The following is a 25,373-nucleotide window of genomic DNA, read 5'->3' on the forward strand; positions in this document are numbered from 1 at the left end:
GGGAAGATCTGCTGGAGACGGGATAGGCTATGCACTCCACTATTCTTGGACTTTGCTTGTGGCTCAGCTGGTAAAGAATCCACCTGCAATGTGGAAGACCTGGGTCGATCTCTGGGTTGGGAAGATCCCCTGGAGAAGGGAATGGCTACCCACTCCAGTATTCTGGCCTGGATAATTCTGAGGACTGTATAGTCCATGGGGTCGCAAAGTAAAATGGGAAATTGGCTTGGGCTGCCGTGACAAAATACAGACTGGGCGGCTTCAATGACAGAAATCTGTTTCTCACAGTTCTGGAGGCTATGAAGTATAAGAGCATAATGTCAGCATTTTTGGGTTCTGGTGAGAACTGTTCCTGGCCTGCAGGCAATACCTACCTTCTCCTTGTGTCTTACATAGTGGAAAGAGACAGGACAGACTCTCTGATGTCTATTATAAGGGAACTAATTCCATCATGAGGTCTCCACCCTTGTGACCCTATCTAAATCCAATTTATTCCCACATTTTGGGTTAGGTTTTCATCATGAATTTGGGGGGGAGCACAAATAGTCCATAGTACTATCTTATGCAGTGGTTTTGAAAATTAAATTATTAATGGAAAGCATTTAGCACTGTGCTTCTAGCATAAAAAGTGATATGTCTGTTTATTCTATTGTCATCAGTATTGTTTTGACTTTGCCTAATTTTACATACTATGAATGGAGGAAAACTAGAAATGAATTGGCGATTTTGCTCATCATTGATGGAGAATATGTGATAGTATTAATCACGAAGAGAAATGTAGGAAGAAGGGCAGGATTGCAGGCTTGCTGATGAGAGGTGCTTTATTCACTCTATCAAGAGGCAAGGAGAACATGGGTGCAAACGTCAGGTTTATAGATGTAGCATAAAATGCCTAGAGTAGAAGAAAAGAGAACCTTTAATATTCTTTATATGTGTATGACCTTTAAATGCAGCTCTTAATTGTTTTTATTAAAATCCTTTATGTTTCTTTTCTCTGATTTCATTGATAAGGATGAGTTTTTGTGTGAGCCCAGGAAGGCAGAAGTATCATTTTTATCTTTATCCACAAATACCATTAAATTTGTTTTGCCGGATTTTCAAAAGTTCTGTTTCAAACATTGTGAATCTTTTGACATGTTTTGACAGTTTACAGTTGGGCTATAATCTATTCCTATCCTCTAGCTTGTGGGATTTACTTTCTCCTCTCTGAGTTAATGAATCAAGGGCTTATTAGCCTTTCTAGAACTATTAAGAATCTCTCAGTCTTTCACTTTTGGCAATAATTGTCTCCACATTTACTTTATAGAGTCCCCTTTGGTGGAGCCCACAGGCGGAGAGGAAGCACAGGATTCATAAGATGGCGGGCGGGTGAGTGACTGAGAATTTGGGCTGAAATTGGAAAAAAAAAAGTGGCAGTGGTCACACCTTAATAAGAGGAATAAACTTGAAGTCTGAGTTGGGGCATTACATTGCCTTGGTCAGGTCTGTAAAGAATGGAATGGTTCTAAGGTTTATTTTTTTTAATACAAAGTTTATTAATACTTTATATAACATAGCTATCATGCCATACTGTATGATTTTATCAAAATTCACTCTGTGACTCAACACATAGTCAACAGTTTGAGGGAACATAGAAGAAATATTTATCCCAGAGTACATCCTTTTTGTGGTAGTAGTGGTTAAAAATACATCATTAAATTGTGATTTGGGGCTTATCTTTTTTGTTTTAAAAACAGAAATTTCACCTCTTAATAGTATACCCTTGAGTTGGCATACTGGTTTACTGATGAATTTATGACTTTTCTGTGAGTGTATGTGTTGGTATGTAGTTAGATGAGGCTGACTGTGCAATTATAAAGTAGAGAAAGTTTGTTTCTAGGCCCCTTTCACTGCTATTGCCTTATTGCTTCAGCCTCCTCCTTTGGTTGAAGGAGTAATCCTCCACAGGGCCTTGACAGGCTGTCTTTGTTTCTGTTGTTTCTATTTTTCTTTCCGTTTATTTTTTGACAGGTTATCTTTGAAAGATTGAATAGCAGGTTATTTTACATTTAAATGAGGCTTTTGAAAATCCAAACAGAATTTCCTTATGATGAAACTAGAAACACTGACATCTATTGGGACAAATATTTGTAGTAAAGAGAGTTTTTTGACTCTGCTTCTTGAGTCACAGCCTGTTGCCAGGTAGGAATGGAATGGACACTATAACAGATCTCAAACGTGCTAGTGTCTGAGTATCTGTGCTTGTGAGATAGGCATTCTTACTCACTTTTTATAATAGAGGTGCTGAAAGTGACACAGAGAAGTGAAGTCACCTTCCTAAAGAGGTCACAGTGGGGCACGTCTTAGAATCACATCTTGGGACTCTCACACTCCAAACCTTTTATGTTTACCAGTACACCAGAATTTGGCGATCATTTTATCTTATTTCTCAATCTGTAGTTCCTTTTGGTGAGTATAAGATGTCTTGCCCTCAAGAATTCCTCTACATGCTTCTATAGAGATGGTTCCCCATCTTCTCTATATGTCACCATGCTAGATCATGCTGCTTGTAGTGGATGAGTCTTGAACTTTTTGTGTGTTTCTTGCTAGGAGTATAAAATTGCCTTATTAGTAGAGATGGCCAGCAACTACAACATTCAGCGGTAAACATTGAGTTAGGTTTGTTTTCCAGCAGATTGACCAGCTCTGAAGTTTGTATAGGGAAGTATATATGAGAACTGTATATATATATGTGACGTATATGTGTGAACTGTAATGTTTGGGAATTATCACAGCAAGAATGAATAAATTTCTTGTTATTGATGCTTTTGAACAGGTATATTCAGGATTACAAAACATTTTGAAAATATTCATTCAACAAAGAATTATAAAGTGCTAAATTCTATACTGAACACAACATGAAAAACACATGGTTTCAACCCTCAGTGCAGTGATAGTTTAAAAGGAGACAAACATGTGAGGTAACTATTAAGATACACTGTAGTCATTACAGTGATGGAGACCTGTAGGACAAAGAGTGGGCATACCATGAAAGGTCAGGTTAACTGTGCTTGGGTGATCTGAGAAGACGCTGTAGTTTAAACTGAGGGCCGAATATATTCTAGACTACAAGAAAATTCATGGTCTGCTTATACATACTGCATACACAGCGTTTGCACAGACGCATTTTCCTTCCTTGTGCATGTAATTATAGTATTAGGCTTGAACACTTAGTGTTTTTCCTTTACCTCACGTCGTACATCCCCACATATATCTTTCAGAAGGCTTCTCCTGTAATTGTTTCTTTGTTTCCCTTTATTTTTCTGTTCTACAGCTTTAAAATTTCTCTGGTTTTTGGAAAGAGGCAGACTAATTTCTGGATAGTAAAGGAAAGTTAAATTTATGATGATCGCTCTATTTCTGCATTCTTTACAGCACTTAGTAGTGAATGAAGCATCACAGTGAAGGTGGGAAATGGTAAAGAGAGCAGGGTAATGGAACTAGGCACCTGATTGCTTTATAATTTTTACTGTCACGCAAATGGTTTTCTTCTGCCCAAAATAATCTAAGGACTAAAAGTGTGACTAGCTATGTTCTTGAGCTGAGAGTGAAATAGAGGACAGTCGTCTAGAGGGAAACACTGCATTCAGTGGTATATTAATTATTTCCTGCCCCATTTTGATTGTAAGGCTTTTTGGTGAATTATGCTTATGAAGCATTCCCCTATGATTAAGTATTAGGATACATGCTTGTCTCTGTCTCTAATATATGCTGGTTTTTATAGGCTGACACATTGGCATATGTTTAGGCAGTTCAGTTTAGTTGAGAAGCCACTTTCCATGGTATTATGGAAAGAACCCTGCATCGAAAGTTAGGAAAACTGAATTCTGATCCTGCCTCTGCCTCTTAAGTAATTTTTTTCTCCTTTGATCTTACCAGGTAGCCTCTCTTAGGTCTCAGTTTCTTGCTTTTTAAATACTGGGATAGGATAATGCTCCTTAAGGTATTGCTCAGCTCACACTTTAATTATTTTATTGTTGACAAAAGGCTATTTATTCACCTACTAAATCTTTATTGCATGCTTCCATATTTCAGGTTCTGTGCTAGGTAGATGCAATCAAAGACACGTGGAGGATAGACGTATGGTCAATGAGAGGGAATCGAGAGTTGAGAAGTAACTCTGGTAAATTTTTGACAAAGGTAGCAAGACAATTCACTGTGGGAGGATAGTCTTCAACAAATGATGCTGGAAGAAGTGGACTTTCACATGCAGAAGAATCAATTTAGATCCCCACTTCATACTATATACAAAAAATATCTAAAAATCGATTAAAGACATAAACATGAAAGCTACAACTATACATCTCTTGGGCTTCCTTCATAGCTCAGTTGGTAAAGAATCTGCCTGCAGTGCAGGAGACCCAGGTTCAATTCTTTGGTTGGGAAAATCCCCTGAAGAAGGAAATGGCAAACCCATTCCAGTATTTCTCCCTGGAGAATTCCATGGACAGAGGAGCCCAGCAGGCTACAGTCTATGAAGTCAAAAGAGTTGGACAGAACTTAGCGACTAAACCATACATCTCTTAGAAGGAAATGATTACATCTTTGTGATCTTGAACTCGGCAATAGTTTTTTAGATTTGATATCAAATGCATGAGCAACCAATGAAAAACTGAAAAATTGGACCTCATCAAAATTAAAAACATGTCAAATGACAGTCTTAAGAAAGTGAAAAGATGATCCACAGGATGGGGCAAAATATTTGAAAATCATTTACCTGATAAAGTATCCAGGGTATATCAAGAATTTTTGTAAATCATCTATAGCCCAAATTAAAAGTGGCCAAAAGATCTGAATTGACATTTTTTTCAAAGAAGATACACAAATGGCTGGTAATACATGACAAAATGCTCAATATCAGTAGCCAGCAGAGAAATGCAAAATCCTGAAAGATACCACTTCACACCCATTAGGATGGCACTAATCAAAAAGATGGACAATAAAAAGTGTTGGTGAGAATGTGAAGACATTTTAACCCTCATATACTGCTTGTGGTCAAGGCTGTGGTTTTTCCGGTAGTCATGTATGGATGTGAGAGTTGGACTATAAAGAAAGCTGAGTGCCGAAGAATTGATTCTTTTCAACTATGGTGTTGAAGAAGACTCTTGAGAGTCCCTTGGACTGCAAGGAGATCCAACCAGTCCATCCTAAAGGAGATCAGTCCTGGGTGTTCATTGGAAGGACTGATGTTGAAGCTGAAACTCCAATACTTTGGCCACCTGATGCGAAGAGCTGACTCATTTGAAAAGACCCTGATGCTGGGAAAGACTGAGGGCAGGAGGAGAAGGGGACGACAGAGGATGAGATGGTTGGATGGCATCACCAACTCAATGGACATGGATTTGGGTGGACTCCGGGAGTTGGTGATGGACAGTGAGGCCTGGCATGCCGCGGTTCATGGCGTTGCTGAGAGTCGGACATGACTGAGCGACTGAACTGATACTACTTGGGGGTTTGTAAAATGGTGCATCTGTTTTGGAAAACAGTGTGGCAGTTCCTTGAAAACTTAAACCGAGTTACTGTGTGACCCAGCAGTTTCATATCCAGGTATATACCCAAGAAAATTGAAATCATGTTTATACAAAACTTGTCTGTGAATGTTTGTAGTAGCATTATTCATAGAAGGCCCCAAAGTGGAAATAACCCCAAAGTCCAGTAACTGTTATATGAGTCAATAAAATGTGGAGTAATCTGTAAAATGGAATATTATTTAGTTGGAAAAGTAATGAAATATACATGCTGTTACCATGGATGTACCTTGAAAACCTTGTGCTAAATGAAAAAAGTCAGATACAAAAGGCCATGTATTATATGATTCCATTTATATGAAATGTCCAGAATGGGCAAATCTATAAAAGACAGAGAGCAGGTTGTCAGGGAGAGGAGGAGGGAATAGAGAGCTAAAGACTGCTAATGGGTTCAGGCTTTCCTTTTTGGAAGATGAAAAGTTCTGAAGTTAGTGCTGATGGTTACACGACCTTGTGAATATACGAAAAGCAAAAACTGTATTCTTTAACATGGTAATTTTTATGATATAGGAATTGTATCTCAGTAAATTTTTTTTTTAAAAGACATGATCCTTTCCTTCATGGTGCTTAAATGAACTGCTTAATATGATAGGGATAACAAAGGGTTCTGTGGGAGGCCACAGTATGACATTCTGTCCTACTGTGTGGAGTTGGGGTCAGACTCCTGGAATAAGTAACATTGAAATGAATTGAAACTACTTAGGTGGAAAAACTGGTACAGTGGAAATTAGGAAAGAATATATCAGAATTAATAACTTAAAGCAAGTTTAGTTTTAAAAGGTATAGTCTCCTACCTCTGTCACTATGTAAGATTCTCACAGATCTTTTACCTTAAGTAATTTAATTATCCTGTAATGTGTATTATGAAAAAAATATATCTTAACCTTCTGGAGGAAATGGAGCATTTATTTTTCATGATTTAATTCTAAATATTTAAAAATTTCAGTCTATAGCGTTTTAAAATTTAAATTTTCATGAAATCAGAGTAGATTCTATAAGTTGTTTAAGCTGGGTTTTGTCTCCCCTTTCCCTTTTATATATTTTATAAGCCAAGTTTCCAACCTTCCTTCATATAAAAGTTGTATTTTCATTCCTTTTGACAGTTTGAGGTTAATTTCAGAACCTTGTAAGAATTATTTGCTGTGGGGTTGGGGTAAATACAGATGTTTGTTTCTGTTTGCACTTAGGTAGTAAAATATTTTATTAAGAAGAAATTTCAAGTATGTACAAAAGTAGTAATAGTCACACCCATGAAATCAACACCAGCTTTAAAAATTTCCAACTCATAGCCAATTTTATTTTATTATACACTCATCTATTCATTTACTTTCTAAATTATTTGGGAACAGATAGCAGAAGTCACATCATTCTTTATGCATGTTCATGTCTCTCTTAATGAAAAGAACTCTTTTCTTTTTAATATGTATTGAGACAGTTTTAACTTGGAATGTTTTCATATGAAAATAAATTACTTGAAAGTTATCTGTTGCTGGAAATGAATAGTTAATTTTTACTCTTTTATACAGTGTTTTATTCACTTATATATAGTGTTCATTTCTTCTAATAAATGCTAGGTATGGTTCCAAAATCATAAAATTGATGGTATGAGAATGTGGTTTATAGTCTTTATGTTCCTTGTGGTGATTATTTTTGATTAACTAGGGCTTAGAAATGATAAAACTTTTCTCTACAGCTGATTATTTCCTTTTTCCTTATTCAGTGGGTTTGACTACTTTGCCTTATAGGAGTGTCTATCATTTAACATAATGAGCTATCAGCCCTTGCAGAATGCACATCTTTAGGCTTCCTTGACATTTGACTTTCTTGGTTCATTCCTGTATTGGAGTGTTCTTTTACTGGCACGTTGTCTTTTGACATCCACTGCATGCAACTGTATCTCATCCCTACTCTGTTCCTCATCCTCTTTTATTCTCTCTGCAGACTCTCAGTTCTGCTGTCAGGCTATGCCGTGCCTACGTGCTCAGTCGTGTCCGACTCTTTGTGACCCTTTGGACTGTAGCCCGCCAGGCTCCTCTGTCAGTGGGGTTTTCCAGGCAGGAATACTGGAGCAGTTTGCCATTTCCATCTCCAGGGGGTCTTCCTGACCCAGGGGTTGAAGCCCCGTCTCCTGTGTCTCCTGCATTGAAGGTGAATTGTTGACTTGCTGAGCCATCAGGGAAGCCCATGGCTGTCAGGTTAACATGATGTTATTACTTACATTCTGTATATATTAGTGAATCCCAAATATTTGTTACTAGTGAATGAAAACACCTATCTTTAATATTCTGGTTAATTATTTAAAATGTTCCCATGGGTATATATCTTTCTCCTCTTTCAGTCTTCTGTGCACCTGCTGTTATCTTGTTCTATTGACTCTTCAAAATGTATGTTATTTGTATTTTCATTATTATTACCTATTCTATGCTGAACTACTTTTAGGTCATCTGAGTGCTCCTCTCTGTGATTCCATAAACCTTGTGTGTTCTCCACAGTCAGAGTAGTGTCTGTCTCTCCCTTTTTTGAGTTCAGGCTCTTCGGGGCTGAGTTTGGATTTTATTCATGCCAGGACCGTAGTACATGAGACATAGTAATATTCATTAAATTGTTAATTGAATTCTAATCTGTTTACCTACTATAGTCTAGCAATATCTACCTAAGGTCTTGTCTTAGTACATCCTATGTAAAGTACTCCTTGAGAATCCAATAAAAGTGACAGTCTCTGTCAATGTGCCCTGTAAATTTCTGTCATAGAACTTATTTAATCTAAAATTATTGTTTATTTTCTTTTTTATTACCTTTTCTCCCCTTTGAATGTATTTCCTGTGATAGTAGGGACCATGACAGTTTTATACATTTTATGTATACATTTTGTATAACATTGCACAGGGTAGGACCTTAATAAATACTTACCAAATACGAATGAGTGTGCTTCCTCCTTGGTTGAGAGCAGTGTACTTATCCATAATACAAATAATTTCATAACAATTATAAACCTTAGACTTTGAATCATTGTTTTATTGTTATCAGACTGATTTTTTTTTTTTTTTTTTTTTTGCCCCTCTGTCCTGTGAAGGATTGGGAAACCTGGCATGCTGCAGTCCATGTGGTCACAAAGAGTTGGACAAGTCTTGGGACTGAACGACAACTGTGATGCTTGTAGGATCTTGGTTCCTTGACTAGGGATCGAACCCAGCAGTGAGCACACCGGATCCTAACCGCTAGGCTGCCAGGGCATTCCCAGACTGATTTTTTTAGAACAGTACTTTCACTGGTGAAATATCTAGTCAAACTCTTCTGCCAGATCTGAGATAGGTTCTGGGAATACAAAGATAAATAAGAACTTTGTTCCTTACTTTTATGGGATTTTGGAATAAAGAGAAAGAAACGCTTAAATCCCCTTGAGGAGGTCAAGGAAAGCTTCCCAGGGGACTTCTGATATCTCTAAGGTTTTTTAAGCTCAAAAATTGTATCATTCATAGGAGCCATTTTCCCTGGCAGTAGCAAAAAATTTCAGTAATCACAAAAGACTGATTGCTACCAGCAGGAAATTGTTGGCTGTTCCTCTGGCAGCTCTTATTCTGATTGACTTGAATATTTATTTCAACCTAGAAGTAGTAACTTTGAAATTTAAATGTAATTCCTTACTAGATAGAGATGATTTTTAGGTTATCCATTATTTTGTTAGCTGAGATAACTGAAAGGAGAATTCAGCATTTTTTTTTTTTTTTCATTTATTAGTTGGAGGCTAATTACTTTACAGTATTGTAGTGGTTTTTGTCATACATTGACATGAATCAGCTATGGATTTAAAGTAATCCCCATCCCTATACCCCCTCCCACCTCCCTCTCCACCCGATTCCTCTGGGTCTTCCCAGTGCACCAGGCCCGAGCACTTGTCTCATGCATTGTTATACGTGGCTTTACTGAACCCAGTGCAAGCTTTCCTTATTGGTGGTTGGTTTGATTTTTGTTTGGTTAACAAGAGAATTAGGAAATACTTGCACTTAGCACTATTAATACACTGTTTTTTTGACTTATTTATATGACTGATTTACTTATTTTTGTTTTCTCTTTCATTCCTGTTAGAAGATAAGCTCTGTGAGAACAGAATTTTTGTCTGTGGTGTTCATTGCTCTATAAATATTTGTGGAGTGGATACTTATAAAGTCCATTGGTAGCCTTAACAGAGTGGTTTAAATAAAATAGTGGGGATGGAAGCTGGTTAATATGGTTGAGGATAGCCTGAACTGATAGTGATCTAAAAATCAAGCAGGAATAGATTTTTCTTTCCTTTAAAAAAACAGTTGATAAAGAATATTTATGAAAATTCCCTTAGCCACTTTTATTTCTTTTTACCGCTGATAGATTATAAAATCTTTTAAAAATTAACATGTTCTATTAGATTTCTTTTTTTGTAATTTATATATAAACTTTCTAATCACTAAATTCACTTATTACCATAAGTCATATGCCCTCAACTTAAGACTTTTTAGATTTTTGAAAAAAATGAAAATTTTAGGTATTTTCTTTTTTAACCTAAACATAGATGTGAAGTGATGTATCAGTAAATAGTTTTAGACCTTAGATTAATTTTATTTTTTCAAGTTACTAAGCAAATGTGTACCAAAAGTAAATATGTATATAAATGACTTTACGTTATTCAGAATTCTAAAATTAGACATCTGTCTGATGAATGTTGTTCTGCATGTTGCTAAATAATTAATAGTAATTAAAAGGTTAAATATAAGCTGAAGAAAGCTTTGAATTTTGAAATGTTTGCAACAGCTAGTAATCTGACTGATGCAGACGTTTTTGTCAAAGTTGAAAAAGTTAGAGCTAATTAATTTCTTGGGAGACATATGATGAAATTGTAGGTGTGATAACATATTTGAGTAACATATGGTAGTTATGGGGCACCTTTCTAATGATTGAGCAGCCAGTTAAGTATAGACTTTTTGGTTGTTTTTCTTTTATTATCATTCTTTGTTAATGTGTATTTTTAAAGTAATTTTGCTTTCCGGAAGTCGGTACTCGGGATTTAATGATTTATATTTAAAATATTATCATGAATACTTTTTTCTAAATTGACATAAATTTAGTAAAAATTTTTCTTAAAAGTACAGCCACTTTTTCCCCCTCAGCATATGTATGTATTATACTTAACATGATTAATCCAGAGTTTAGGGGATTATACTGTCAGTACACATTGTTTAACTCAGATTACCCTTGAATGAAGATTTCCCCCAAATATTTTATGGTTACTTTTGATATATTAATATAAACAGCACATATCTGGAGGAGGGCATGGCAGTCCACTCCAGTGTTCTTGCCTGGGGAATCTCCATGGACAGAGGAGCATGGTGGACTACAGTTCATGGGATCGCAAAGAGTTGGATATGACCGAGTGACTAAGCACAGCACAGCACATATAGATACGTATTTTTTTCTTTAGCTGTGTTTTTCTCTCAGAAGGATTCAGTATTTGCATTTTGACTAATTTCCTTCCTTCCAGTCTTACTTTCTGAATACTGCTTGATTATGATAGCAGATTAAAAAAAGAACTAACCATTCTGTTACTAAAATAGTGTCTTACACCTTGGTAGAGGAAATTTTGAGTTAAGAATTTTGCAAATAGAGACAAGTAATGACTTAGAGGTTTTTGTTTTCCCTCTTTTAAAAGTTGGATTTTTACCAGAATTTCTATGATTATAATCTAATGTCTAAATCTAAAATTTTCTCTCATTCAAAAATCTGCAGAGTAAAACAAATTCAGGATGGAAATGCTTCTGTTGTGCTGCAGAGCCAGCCACTGGAGGGTGTTCAGATTAATTTCTCTTGGTCTTAGTATTCTGCTGATCTGTTAGGTTGATAGAATGAAATGTGAATGTGAAGGTTGTGCACTCTTTTTAAACTTTTTATTTTGTATTGGAGTTTAGTCGATTAACAATGTTGTGATAGTTTCAGGTGAACAGCGAAGGTACTCAGCCATACTCCCCCAAACTCCCCTCCCATTAGGTGGTGCTCTAACATTGAGCAAAGTTCTATATGCTATACAGTAAGTCCTTGTGGTTATCCATTTTAAATATAGCAGTCACACACAATTTTAAGAGACAATTAATTGATTACTGGGTTCCTAAAACACTATGGTACTTTGGAGACAAACTGTATGCATTAAAATCTATTTCCTAAGGGAATTCCTTTGGCAGCTGTCAACTAAGAAAAAACGCACAACATGAGAGTTGCGAGTTAAGTTTTATTTGGGACAAAATGTGGCTGCAGCCTGGGAAAGACAGCACCTCAGATAGCTCTGAGACACTGCTCCAAGGCTCTGCTTTTTTGTGTCATCTGATACTAAAGGAAAAGTGATATCTGCATCTAAAATAAAATAAACTGAGAGGGAATATGATTTTGAACCTTAAAGGAAAGTGAATTGATAGTTGCTCAGTCGTGTCTTGACTCTTTGTGACCCCATGGACTATACAGTCCATGGAATTCTCTAGGCCAGAATACTGGAGTGAGTATCCTTTCCCTTTTCCAGGGGATCTTCCCAACCCAGGGATCAAACCCAGGTCTCCCGCATTGCAGGTGGATTCTGTACCAGCTGAGCCACAAGGGAAGCCCAAGAATACTGGAGTGGGTAGCCTATCCCTTCTCCAGCGGATCTTCCTGACCCAGCAATCGATCTGGGGTCTCCTGCATTGCAGGTGGATTCTCTTTATCAACTGAGCTATGGTGATGTGTAGATTCTAGAATTATGAAGGAGGTAAATATAATATTCCTTTGGGTTCTCATCTAGAAATTATTCGGAATATTACTATATATATGTGTGTGTCTGTGTGTGTGTGTGTGTATATATTTGTGCATGCCAAATCAGTTTAATATCATACAACTTATAGCTTGGTGAAGCTGAAAAAATAAAGTCTTTGAAATATGTTGAAAATTGTATGATACGCAGTTGGCAGTTTGTCATTTCCTGTATATAGGATACTATTTCCCTTTAATTCTTCTTTTAATAATCTTACTTAAAAATTTGCATACAGTTAGAGGATCTAGCATTTCTAGAAACCTCCCAACTTGATTTACTAAACATTTTTTATATTACCACAATTTTTTTAATTTAAATTTGAATATTCTATAGAGAATTTTGGTATGGACATCTGTTCTATGAATTCTTCCTTATTTTGAATCTGTTGCAAAGTTTTCCTTGTCAGTTGACTTGCTTGCCCATGGTGACAAAGACCAGATATTCATGAGGGGACTGCTGGAGAATTTTGCTCCAGTTGGGCTCTGAACTTAAGCCTTAAGTTAATAATAAAGGTGAACTTTCAAGTGACTCACAATAAACCACTTACTTTCTCATTAATTAAAATTTTGTAAAATTTGGATTATTACTAGTTATCTGTGAATACCGAGTCTTAAAGATAGCAGTTTTCTGTGTATAGCTTACCAGTTTGAAAAATGGGTTTAGAGGTTTATTCAGGGCCTGTAAACTTTAAATAATTTAACTGGTAGGATTGTTAATGGTGATTAGAATCTCCAGAAACAAAATCCTAGTGAATAGACTCTTCACTTTTGAGAACTAGCAGTAAAATGATGATATATCAATTAACTGTTTGTTTTGTTAATTATCAGCAATAATAAAATATTAAGTTGGATAATTGTTAAAAATTAACTATTAAAAATTATAGTTATAATCCATATAATTCTAGTAAACAGTAGGCAGTATTAAATGACAAATGGAAAGATGATAGTGTTTCATTCAGTAGGAAAATTTGATATTTGATTTCGTTTCATAGTTGAATAATTTTTTGCTTTCATAAGTTGTTAAAATATTTTCTATTCAGATAAGTCTGTCTTTATGTCATAAAGAAGGTAAATGACAGATATCTGTAAGCCAACACTGAATTTCACTGTAAAACTTGGCCCCAAACCTGAAAGCTATGGTTCATTCTAGAAATATTTCTGGAACAGTGAGTGAATGATTTTGGAAGATGAGATTTACATTTTAAGTACAGTGTCAACAGTCTTTACCTTGCCATGCATAATTTTTGTTGCCAGATGTGCCGAGGTCAGCATTTTAGCCATTCCTGTCTTACTTATTTTCTGAAATTACTAAATAACTGTTGAGGGGGCTTATGATCAAAAAGAAATTTTGGGGGGGAATATATTAAGAGCCTTATTAGTCCATTTTGTGGAGCATAATATGCTCTGTCACATGGAAATATTTTTTGGATGCTTTCATAGCCATCTGTAGAGGTGAATCTTTGATAATACATAAGTCAGATAAAAAAGATAATTTTGACATTGTCTTTCCTTCCTGAAATACCTTGCCTCTGTGAAATAGTGTGTTAGCTTGATCACATCATTACAAAGGGGTTTCATAGTCAGCAATTAAAAGTATGCATAGTAAATTCATTGTTTATTATTTTTAGTGTTTTCTGTTGACATGAAAAATTTTAAGAGCAGATGATCATCAGTCTAGCCTGAGAATAAATGATTTTTTTTGCCTCTGGAATGAAAGACTAATTTTAATAAACGTATTTAAAATCTATCCATTTCACATACTTTATTCACTAAATACATGCCAGAACATTTTAGAAACTCAGAATTACTGTGAAGCTACTACACTTAGGCTTTTGAAAGTCAGGGGAAACTGTAGATGCTTTATTCATTTACAGTTACCAGGTATACTGACAAAAATCTATTATTTTGACTTTTAGAGATTATCTTAGCATCATAATTTCTTATGAGATGTTGAATTGGACCACTTCAGGCATCAGGAAAGATTCTGAGATAAAGGAACTAAAATCTTGTGCACTTTGTCTTCAATAATAAAATACTTACCATATTTCTTAAATGAATATATATTACTCTATTCCTTAAAATGCATTCATATTATTTGCCTTGAAAAAACTTGTCTCTCAGTTAGATGGTATCTCTCTGTGGCTACCGTTAAATCCTTGCTGTGTATCAGGCATGGTGCGGTGTGCCTTGCGTGCAGTAAGCCATTTTCTGTGTTAAACGCTACAGATAAAGTGGAGCAAGATCATTAGACCTCTGACTGCAGTCATGGGGGTGATCTGTGTTATTTAGGCCTATGCAGGTAAATGGGACAGCTCCTTCATAGGTACTTATTGATAGTGCAGCTGACTGACAGACGATCCCCAGGGTTTTAGGAAATCTTTCCAAACTTTCGTTCCTTGCTTGACTGAATTTTTAGTAGCCAGGGAAGATTTTCTGTCAATTCTGAGTTTTGATGTTTGGGATTCAGTAAGTACTTAGAGCAAGAGTAAAGGGGAAGTGCTTACCAAAGTGGGCGCTGAGTCTTGCCTCAGTTAGCTGTTCTCCATCTATTCATTTTTTTATTCAGTCAAATATTTATTGAGTACCTATACGTTCGTGGAGCTCATATACAAGTGAGGGAAATAACCAATAAAGGAGATAAATACATAAAGCATGTGATATATTAGACAACAGAGAAGAATCAAGTCTAACCATGGGCCTTCATATCTGAGGATGCATATTCCTAGGTTAGCAGCCATTGCCTCTATTAATCAGGTGTTTTCTCAGTTAACAGGATGGGCCACCTTAAGTGTAAAATCACATCATGTACCTACAGTGCAGTTTGGGAGTATTAGGGTAAATTGTTTAGAAGTATCATGATATAAACATTAGGTGCCTTCATTAATGTAGGAGATGCATTCTAACCACACTGTTTATTGTCTAAAGAAATAATATTTAATCCATAGAGGTATGTTCCTTAATATCTTAGAAGTCTAGCTACCTTGCTGGTACATGTGATTATAAAATAGCAACTGATTCTGCTAAGATACACATAAAATTTAGCATCTTTATATAGAGACTTATGGTTATTGGTTTACATTTACTTCATTTTCCCCTTGTCTCTTAACATTATTTTCTTCATTAAAAAATATATTGTGTTTGAAGTGAAGTGAAAGTCACTCAGTTGTGTCCAACTCTTTGTGACCCCATAGACTATACAGTCCATGGAATTCTCCAGGCCAGAATACTGGAGTGGGTAGCCTTTCCGTTCTCCAGGGGATCTTCCCAATACAGGGATCGAATCCAGGTCTCCCGCATTGCAGGCAGATTGTTTACCAGCTGAGCCACAAGGGAAGCCCAAGAATACTGGAGTGGGTAGCCTATCTCTTCTCCAGCGTATCTTCTGGACTCAGGAATCGAACCAGGGTCTCCTGAATTGCAGGCAGATTGTTTTTTTTTTTTTCTCCTTAACTGATCTATCAGGGAAGCCCATATTGTGTTTTAAAATGTAATATTTTGATCAGAACAGTGCTTCAAACATGAGTTTACAGTAAGATGGAAGATTATGAATTGATTTTGTATCTGCCAATTGCCTCGGGTGCCTTAGCAGTCCAAGGAGCACCTTAATTTAAGTGTGTTCCCATCTCAAAGCCTTATTGTTCTCTATGTCAAGAAAACTGTTCCCCCATATATCTGCATCTAGCTTGCTCATCTCTTTTCAATTTTCCTTAAAAATCACCTTCGCAATGGCAGCCATCCTGATTTACCTTATCTAAAACTTTGTTCAAACTCTTTATATTCCTTCCTTGACTGTTTTGTGTTTTTCTCCTTAGCACTTATCAGTATCTACCATTTTATGTATTCTTTTCCCCTCCATTAAAATATAGAGCTCATGAGCAGTGATTTTTGTTAATTTTTTTCCTATTATACTCCCAGTGCCTGTCATAGAGTAGAGCACTCAGTATTTGAGTTTTAACAAATAATAAAATTTATTACTAGAACCTATTAAGAGCCTTAGTTCAATAAATCTGTATCAAAATGCAAATAGGGGATATAAATGTAAAAACCTTCACATTTATTTTTTAATTTGTATTTTGAAGTAATTTTAAACTTACAGAAAAGTTGTAAGGATATTTCAGAGATCCATTTGATATCCGTATAAGATATTTCCTGATCCATTTGAGTATAGGATACCTCATACTGCATACTTTGATGAATTTTTCTTACAGTCAAGGACATTCTCATACATAAAAGAGTTTAACTATTAAGAAATTAACACTGATTAGTATTAGTCACCACCATCTAATCCTCACATTGTCTCCATTGTTCTTTGAGCTCATGCTTACTATCTGCACAGGATACTCTAGGATCATCTTGCTGTATCCCCACCCTAGCTCTGGAATCAGTATGCTCCAAGGAATCACATTTGTGTGTATTTAGACCTGAAAATGTTGGTACTAGTTGTTTTCGTTCATTGTGTTGGGTGCCACTGTTCTCAGCCCCTTTCAGTACATAGTTAGGAAGTATCTGTGTCTATGTGTGTACATATATACGTATATGTATGTGTACATAGACATTTATATATATATTTGTGTGTGTGTGCGTGGTGTACTGTCGTTTCAGTCATGTCTGACTCTTTGTGACCCCATGGCATATAGCGTTTCTGTCTGTGGAACTTCCCAGGCAAGAATACTGGAGTGGGTTGCCATTCCCTTTTCCAGGGGATCTTCCTGACCCAGGGATCAAACCCGGATCTCCTGCATTGCAGGCAGATTCTTTATGGTCTGAGTCACCAGGGAAGTTCTTTAGATGTTGCCAAATGTCCACCAGGGATGGGGAGCAAAATCACCACTCCTGGTTGAGTGCTGCTGATCACGGAACTTAAAATCAAGTACAGACACAGGTATTAAACAGCTAGTCATTTAAATATATTTATTTATTTATTATAAATATAAATATATTCAATTATACATACAGTTATCAATTGTGATAAATGCTATTTAAGTTCAAAGAGCCAAGAAAAATGATTAACTCCATATTGAAAACCAGTGAAAGTTTTTATACATTATATATTAGGTACTTGGTGTAAGTAAATTATAGACATGGTCTAAATTTAGACATGTACATTACTCTACAATGTATTATACAAAATAGGAGGATTTTAGGAGTGTCAGAGTATACTGTTAGTAACCAGGATGAAACAATAAGTAGAAATGAGGCAAATCCTACATAAGGGCTTCATAATCTACTTCCAAGCTTCTATAATCTACTCAGGAAAAAGACTAATATATGAAACATGTAGAGATTAATTCAAGGAAATAGGAAATAAGCACTAAAGTTTTTCAGATATTGGACTTCCCCTGGTGGCTCAGATGGTTAAGCATCTGCTTGCAATGCAGGAGACCTGGGTTCAGTCCCTGGGTTGGGAAGATATGGAGAAGGGAATGGCTACCCACTCCAGTATTCTGGCCTGGATAATTCCATGGACAGAGGAACCTGGCGGGCTATAGTCCACGGGGTCGCAAAGAGTTGGACACGACTGAGCGACTAACACCACCTTGTTATATATTAGTGTAAGAAGTGGTTTATTGTTATTTCTCCATTTTGACTTTATAGAAGACTTCATGAAGAAAGATGGGATTCTGGGTCTAAAACTTAGTTCTTGAGGTCCTCTCTAATATGACTCAACTGTTCCTGTTGAGTTCTTACACTCTGCTACATAATTTTCTAACCTGTTGAAGAGTTTGAATTTGATATAGCAGAAGGAGACCTGCTGCGGAGTCTTGATGAGGAATGTAACATGATGAAATGGTTATCTGTTCTGGTAGAAATCATTCCTTTTATAGTGTCAAAATTGGGTTTTAAGAGAACAATATTATGTGAACTACCAAGTATATATACTGAAAGAAAAAATTTTTCTTAAGCCTATATGTAAGTCTCTTATAAAAAACTGATCTCCAAGGATTATTCTTATATCAGTGTATCTTCATAGTCTCTGTTTTTTTTTTTAATTAAACATTGCTTATATTTTAATTTCATATACTACTTAAGGCCCTATAAGTTGTTACTATAACTTTAAGCTAATAGCTAAGATATTTATGTGTTGGCCAAAAAGTTCCTTTGGTTTTTAAGTAAAAATAAAAGATAATTTTTTTCATTTTCACCAGGACCACCATTGAATAATGTATTGACCATTTTGTTGCACTGCCTTCTGGTATTTTTCAGGCAGCTTCATAATTCTATCCTCCCAAAACAGTTTATCTTTTTGAGCAAAGAATTGTTCCAGGTGCCTTTTACAGTCTTCAAAGGAGTTGAAATTTTTTCAATTAAGGTTCAATGTCTGATGAATATGGCAGATAAATCAGAACTTCCCAGAAAGAACTCTTCCCAGAACTTCCCTGGAAGAGTTTTTGCTTGGTCACCAAAGAAACATGTGATCTTGCATTATCCTGTTGGAAGATTATGCACTTTCTGTTGACTTTTCGTCGCGTGCTGCTTTCAGCTGGTCTAACTGGGAGCAGTACTTGTTGGAATTGATCGTTTGGTTTTCCAGAAGGAGCTCGTAATAGAGGACTCTCTTCCAATCCTACCATAAACACAACATCATCTTCTTTGAAGACTGACCTTTGGTGTGGTTGGTGGTGGTTCATTTCCCTTGTCCCATGATTTCTTCCGTTTTGTGTTACTATACAGTATCTATCCACTTTTCATTGCCTGTCACATTTAAAAATGGAATGTTTTTGTTGCTGTAAATAGAGAATCTCATGCAGAAATACGGTCAAGAAGGTTTTTTTTTTTTTTTTTTTGCTTATGTGGAACCCAAAAATCTAAGCAATTAACACAACAAAACTTGGGGAAGATGATTTTGAATGCTTGATTTGGATATTTTGGGTATCTTGATTATCTCCTACGTGGTATAATGTGGATCATTTTCAATTAATGTATTGATTTGATCACTGTCAACTTCAACTGGTCCGCAGCCTGACTGTGGAGCATTGTCCAACTAGGAATCTCCCACACAAAACTTCACAAACCAGTTTTAACACGTTTGATCAGTGACAGCACCTTCTCTGTACACTGCACAAATCTTTTTTTTTTTTTTTGCTTTTCAGTTGCATTTTTATCCTTCTTAATAAAGCATAATATGCCAAAATGTTGCTTTTTTTCTTCTCTCTTCAATATTAAAATGGCTACACAAAAATTCACTAATTTTTTTTTTTTAAACAGATGTACAGTGAGATGACAGCTATCACAATACAATTTAACAAAATTGTGTTGAATGAAATTACAAGACACCTGAATGCTACTAGAGCCATTTTGTGGGAGAAAACCAAACTTTCTAGCCAACTCAATAAAATTTAAAAGGTTCAGGCATAGCTTTTCACTTATTCCTTTGACTGTTTGCATTCTTCTTGCCTTGCTGACATCAGGTGCTGGTAAAGGGAAGATCAGAAACTTTGAAATATAGAGCATTTGGGGAAGTTAAGGCAGATCAAGATGGTACAGCATGATGGAAGAGGCATGAATTTATTGAAACTGATAGAAATAATATCTGGATGTGGGAGAAAAATATGTATTGGAGAAAGGGTGCAGGAAAATATGCCAAAGGTACACTTACCCATTTCAGATATTTGCTTTCTGCTAATTTTGTGCCTGGGAAGAGGGATAGAAACTTTAACTTCCTTTTCCCCATCGTTCGTTTCAAGGATCTTTATTTAAGGCTGCTTTAGTTGATACAGGGCTTCCCTGGTAATGCAGCTGGTAAAGAATCTGCCTGCAATGCAGGAGACCCCAGTTCTATTCCTGGGTTGGGAAGATCCCCTGGAGAAGGGGTAGGCTACCCACTCCAGTATTTTTGCCTGGAGAACCCCCATGGACAGAGGAGCCTGGTGGGCTACAGTCCATGGGGTCGCAAAGAGTCGGACAAGACTGCGCTTAGTTACTAAGCACTGCACAGTATCTCAAGAGGGGCTGAGACACAAGAACAAAACTGTTGGGACTTCCCTGGTGACTCAGATGGTAAAGAATCTGCCTCCAATGCGGAAGACCCAGTTTCGATCCCTGGGTCTGATTGGGATTATTTAACAAAGTTAAATATACCTTTGTGATGACATCCTTACATTTAATAACAGTGTTATTCTCTGGAACAAAGCAGTCAGGGTACCCAAAAGCTACCCCTGAAGTTAAAGTGTAAAAGACCACTTAGAAACCTGCCAAGTGTTTTTATTATTTTAAAGTTTAAAATCTATTGAGTTTGAAAAAAAGTTGAAAACACCAAATCTAATACTGTGTATACTAATTGGAATGAGGTTTTTTAGAAAATTACATTTGGCAAATAATCCTTAATAAGGATTAATTATTTTATCTATTTTAGGGAAAAATTAATTTAACAAACCTATTATTATGTGAAATTCATGTAATGAACATGGGCAGTACATAATTTCTGTAATATTTATAGCATCAACTACAAGAAAAGGCTGAATTAGTATTATCAATTGCAAAGACCATTCATTTCAGAATCAAAGCTATTCGTAAAGCACTGCTCATGGTCACTATAATTAATTCAACATTACAGGACTGTTTAAAATGCCATGCCATATCACTTTACTGGATATACCTTTTAGGTGCTTATGTGCCTCATTTTGGATAAATATCTCTTTTTCCGATACTGAGTAGACTTTTTCCTTAGTTGAAAATGTTCACTCATCTGCTAACTTCTGGCTTTGTACCAAAAGTAAAGAAGCTCATAGTTAAGTTAGATGATAAAACAGGTCACCCAGCAAGCAGTTACAAGACCCCAATACACAACGTTAGCCCTTGCTCAGCAGCTCATTGTGGTTAGCGAACCAGGCTTCTATTAGAAAGTTCTCTCCCTTTTCCCTGGAGCCATTGGACTTTTGGTTGGGTGGAATATCATTGTGGATAGCAGATTGGCTTGGCAGTTGAAGGCCCCTGGGGTGAAGTTTCTAGCGGATAGGCAATCTCCTTGACAACTAGGAACTTAGCCCTTACTACCCATCTCAGTCCTGCTTTTCTGTGTCTCCCATATCCTTTTCTTCCCAGCCCCGTTCCCTGTGGGCTGGATCCGGTTTCAGTTGTTCCATGTATATCTCAAGCCTGTTCCTGTAGACAAGTTCATTTTGCAGTGAATGTTCCTGCTTTCTCCATTTGCATTTCTGAGTTGGAGCCCTGATCAGATCAGAGCACCACTCACCCTCTGACAGTGAAGCACATAGCAGAATATCCTGTCTTTCTCTTCATTAGGCTAAGGCGGAAAACAGCAAAACAAAAACAAGGACTGTATCATTTTAAAAGATGAATACAGCACTGTCCTCCTAAAAAAAGGAAATTAAGAGTGTATTATATATGTAAAATTTAGGTATAATTATATTTCTTAGACTATTACTCATTTAAGCTTTATGCTTAAATCCAAACATTTGGTAGAAAAGTCACTTATCACTGCCATAGATACACTTTAAAAATTCTGTAACATGAGTGGTCTTTGTACTTGCCTTGTGGCAAATATCTTCACATTATAGAAGTGGCATAGATACTTAAAATGTGTTGTTCTTTGTAATTCTGTAGTAATTTCTGGAATTTCTTTTTTCCCTTTAGTAGGCTATGTTTTAGAAGCATTTTAAAAAATGTGTCTGGTTTGATGTAGTTTAGAGTTGTGACATGTAATTTTCACAAGTAAATTGGGTCAGAGAATTCCGAATTAATAATTTTTTCCCCAAAACATTAACTCATTTCCTTTGTGTGTTTATAACCTAGTATTGTGAGTACCAGCAACTAAGACAAAAGGAAGTTTTCTTTTAAAAAAAAATTATCTAAAAATGTGAGTTTATTATTTCCTAGTAGTAAATCGACTGTTAAGGCTGTCTAGCCTTAATAATACTTATTAAGAACCTAGTGTGTGAGTGAAGAGTACAGTATATTTAGAAATAACCCCAGTTGGAGGATAAGGGCATTAAGCTCATTATTCTTGTAAAATACTGTGTGTATCTGTGTGATCAGGAGAGAGGGCAAGAAAGGGAGGGATGGAAGAAAGGAGAGTGGTAGGATAGGGGTGCATATAGTAGTTGCAAGTAACTTGTGGAGTGAAATAAAAAAGACTTAGGACACATCTAAAGATGACATAAAATACATGTTAGTATCAGTACAGTGTAAAGGTTTGGATTATTAGAATGAAATTATGATTGGAAATTATTGGGGTAAATTTAAATGAAGGAGGTTTAAAGTAGTATTTTAAAGAAGCAGGGCAGATCAGCAGAATGTAAATTTGGGCTGAGTTCATAGGCAGATTAATTTCCGTTTAGTAACTGAACCACTTTATTCATAGAAATAATACTTTGCCTCTTTCTGTTGAAGTATATGGGAGTCCATATTGCATTTAGACAATCTGAGAAGTGTAGGCAGGGAAAGAGTTATTTAGGAGATTGGAAAAGATAAGAAGATTGCTGTGCCATAGAAGCTAAGTGATAGCAGTTATCCACATACATAGATTTAAGAATGAGGCCTGAAAAGAGGCCATTAATGACGGTTTCATTAATGACCTTGTAGAGACCAGTTTCAGTAGAATAGTGATGATAAACAAATTGCAGAGTTGAAGGTGGATATTGAAGAAATGGAGAAAGTCACTATATATTATTACTTTTGAGTTATTTTTTGATACAAGTAAAGAAAACATTGTAGCAGGTCAAAGATGATGCTTGAATGGGGTGAGCATGTTCATAGATTAGGGAAAGAGTCAGAATACAGAGGGAAATTCTGAAGATTCAAGGGAGATATAATCATTGACATAACAAGATTTTTATAGGGAACAGAGGGTAGCCCTTGAAAAGGAGGATATATACGCCCTCCTTTGAAAATTTTAAAGAGCATTCCAAATAAAGAGACTGTTTCAAATGGAGAGTTGAGACCCTGTGGACTGTAGCCCGCTGGGCTCCTCTGTCCATGGGGATTCTCCAACAAGCCTACTCGAGTGGGTTTCCATGCCCTCCTCCAAGGGATCTTCCCAAACCAGGGATTGAACCCAGGTCTCCCGCATTGCAGGCAGATTCTTTAGCAACTGAGCCACTAGGGAAGCCCTGAGATTATTTGCATTCAGTAGTTTCCATATTTTCTAAGAAGTAAGGTCATTACAGAATGAGAGGGATGGCATTTAGAGAAGACAGTTTTGAACAGGGTAAAGAAGATGTCTGCTTTTTTGTAAATAATCATTATCTATTTGACTTGATAGATGGTCAAGTCAGAAAGAGATGAGTTAATTTCCCAGGGTTACATGAATTATAGTATAGTTTTTTTTTTTTTTTTTTTGGCTTAGTTTCATGATTTAATATACTATTGCTCAGAACAGTTACATGGAAAATAGATTGAATAGCACACTGAGGGTGGAGATTAATAAAATCTGTGCAGTGAAAGAAAAACTAGTTGAGAAAAATAGAGACTGACCAAGGATTCTATAGAGGAGACACATGAGTAAGGGTAGAAGGGAACTTGCAGACAGAAAACTGGAGAATGGACTGGAAATGGTAAATAAAAGGAAGGAGGAAGTTCAGTGGGAGTAGGAAAATTGGAATATTAGTTTAAAATACTAACGACAGAGTAGTTTATTCTTTCAGCAGTATTTGAGTACCGCCCCCCCCCCCCCGCCCCCAATTTTGCTGGGCACTATTCTTTGTGGTTTCTTAGAAAATGAAGTACCAAGTGGGTACTGTTCTACAGAGTTGCCACTAGATGTCACTGTGACTCACATGGCAAATTTAAACTACTCTCAAGATACAGAGCTTTGAAAGTCAGATATGCATAAATAGGCAATCTTTACAGAGTTTACACAGATTAATTAGTTCTAATCCAGGTATCTTATCTGTACAGCTACATCCAGAGAAAACCTCTTTTAGGACAAAAGCAAACCCTGAAACTTCCATGTGATGAATACTGTCTTTGCATTACTGATTCATTTTTACTCTGTTCGTCACACTTAAATAGCATTTTCTCTTTGCGTGCTGCTCAGTTGCTCAGTTGTGTCTGACGCTTTGCGACCCCATGGACTGTCGCTGGGCAGGCTCCTCTGTCCGTGGGGATTCTCCAGGCAAGAATACTGGAGTGGATTGCTATACCCTCCGCCAGGGGATCTCCCCAATCCAGGGATCACACCCAGGTCTCCCTCATTGCAGGCGGATTCTTTACCATCTGAGCCACCAGAGAAGCCCAAGAACGGTGAAGTGGGTAGCTTATCCCTTCTCCAGGGGATTTTCCCGGCCCAGGAATCGAACCGGGATTTCCAGCATTGCAGGCAGGTTCTTTACTGTCTGAGCAACCAGGAAGTATTTCTCTAGTGAGCTTTAAATTTTTCTGAATTCCTATATTGGATTTTTGCAGATATTTTCCTTTTTTAATAATATTTTAGTTGCTTGCCAGATTGGTTGTGGTTTTATAGGGACTAATAAGTTTTTATAAGGACTAGTGAAGCTGCTTGTTACTAAGTGCTCAAGACTGTGCATGTCTATACCATACTGTGACTTGAAGTTTTGCTTGTGTGGCCTTTCTGTTCTCAACTCTAAGGAATGGTTAGTATCTATTCAGCTTTTTTTTAAAAAAGTCTCATTCTTGTTCCCTATCCCAGATAGGATCACCAAGTAGTTCTGCTTCTTTATCTTCTTGTTCAAAGAAAGGAGTCATGTTTAGGAAGCTTATCATACTTCTTGCCTTCCCACAAGGCTTTTCAACTTGGTTCTTTCAAAACCTCTGAACAATTTTGAGCAACTTTGCAATGTAATTATTTAACAAGCATGCAAAAAAACAGACAAACTGACAAACCACGTTGACTTTTTCAGAAACATGTAAACAATACCCAGGCACACTATATATGTTTCAGGATTTGTTTATAATCTTATGTTTTCATTTATGTTAATTTTTCTCCATTAGACTGAAGAGCCTGAGGAGAGATTGCTCAATATAAACAATTTGAAAACCATTATAGTAGAAAAAATGTAGAGTCATCCTTTATGCATGTGATAC

The 25,373-nt window shown here is 36.4% G+C and overlaps 1 protein-coding gene across 2 annotated transcripts in view; it reads left to right on the plus strand.

Annotated features, from left to right (window-relative positions):
- The window catches only part of AKT3 (AKT serine/threonine kinase 3), a 273,332-nt gene that overhangs the window by 61,562 nt on the left and 186,397 nt on the right, over window positions 1-25,373 (plus strand). Inside the window, exon 3 of one of the 2 annotated variants that reach the window (XM_061160258.1) lies at window positions 1,307-1,368. The exons of the other annotated variant lie outside the window; for it this stretch is intronic. The gene's annotated coding sequence lies outside the window, so the exon portion shown is untranslated. The remainder of the gene's footprint in view (window positions 1-1,306; window positions 1,369-25,373) is intronic. 2 annotated transcript variants of the gene reach the window in all.

The sequence above is a fragment of the Dama dama genome, chromosome 14 (assembly GCF_033118175.1).
Source record: "Dama dama isolate Ldn47 chromosome 14, ASM3311817v1, whole genome shotgun sequence".
NCBI classification, from domain to species: Eukaryota; Metazoa; Chordata; class Mammalia; order Artiodactyla; family Cervidae; genus Dama; species Dama dama.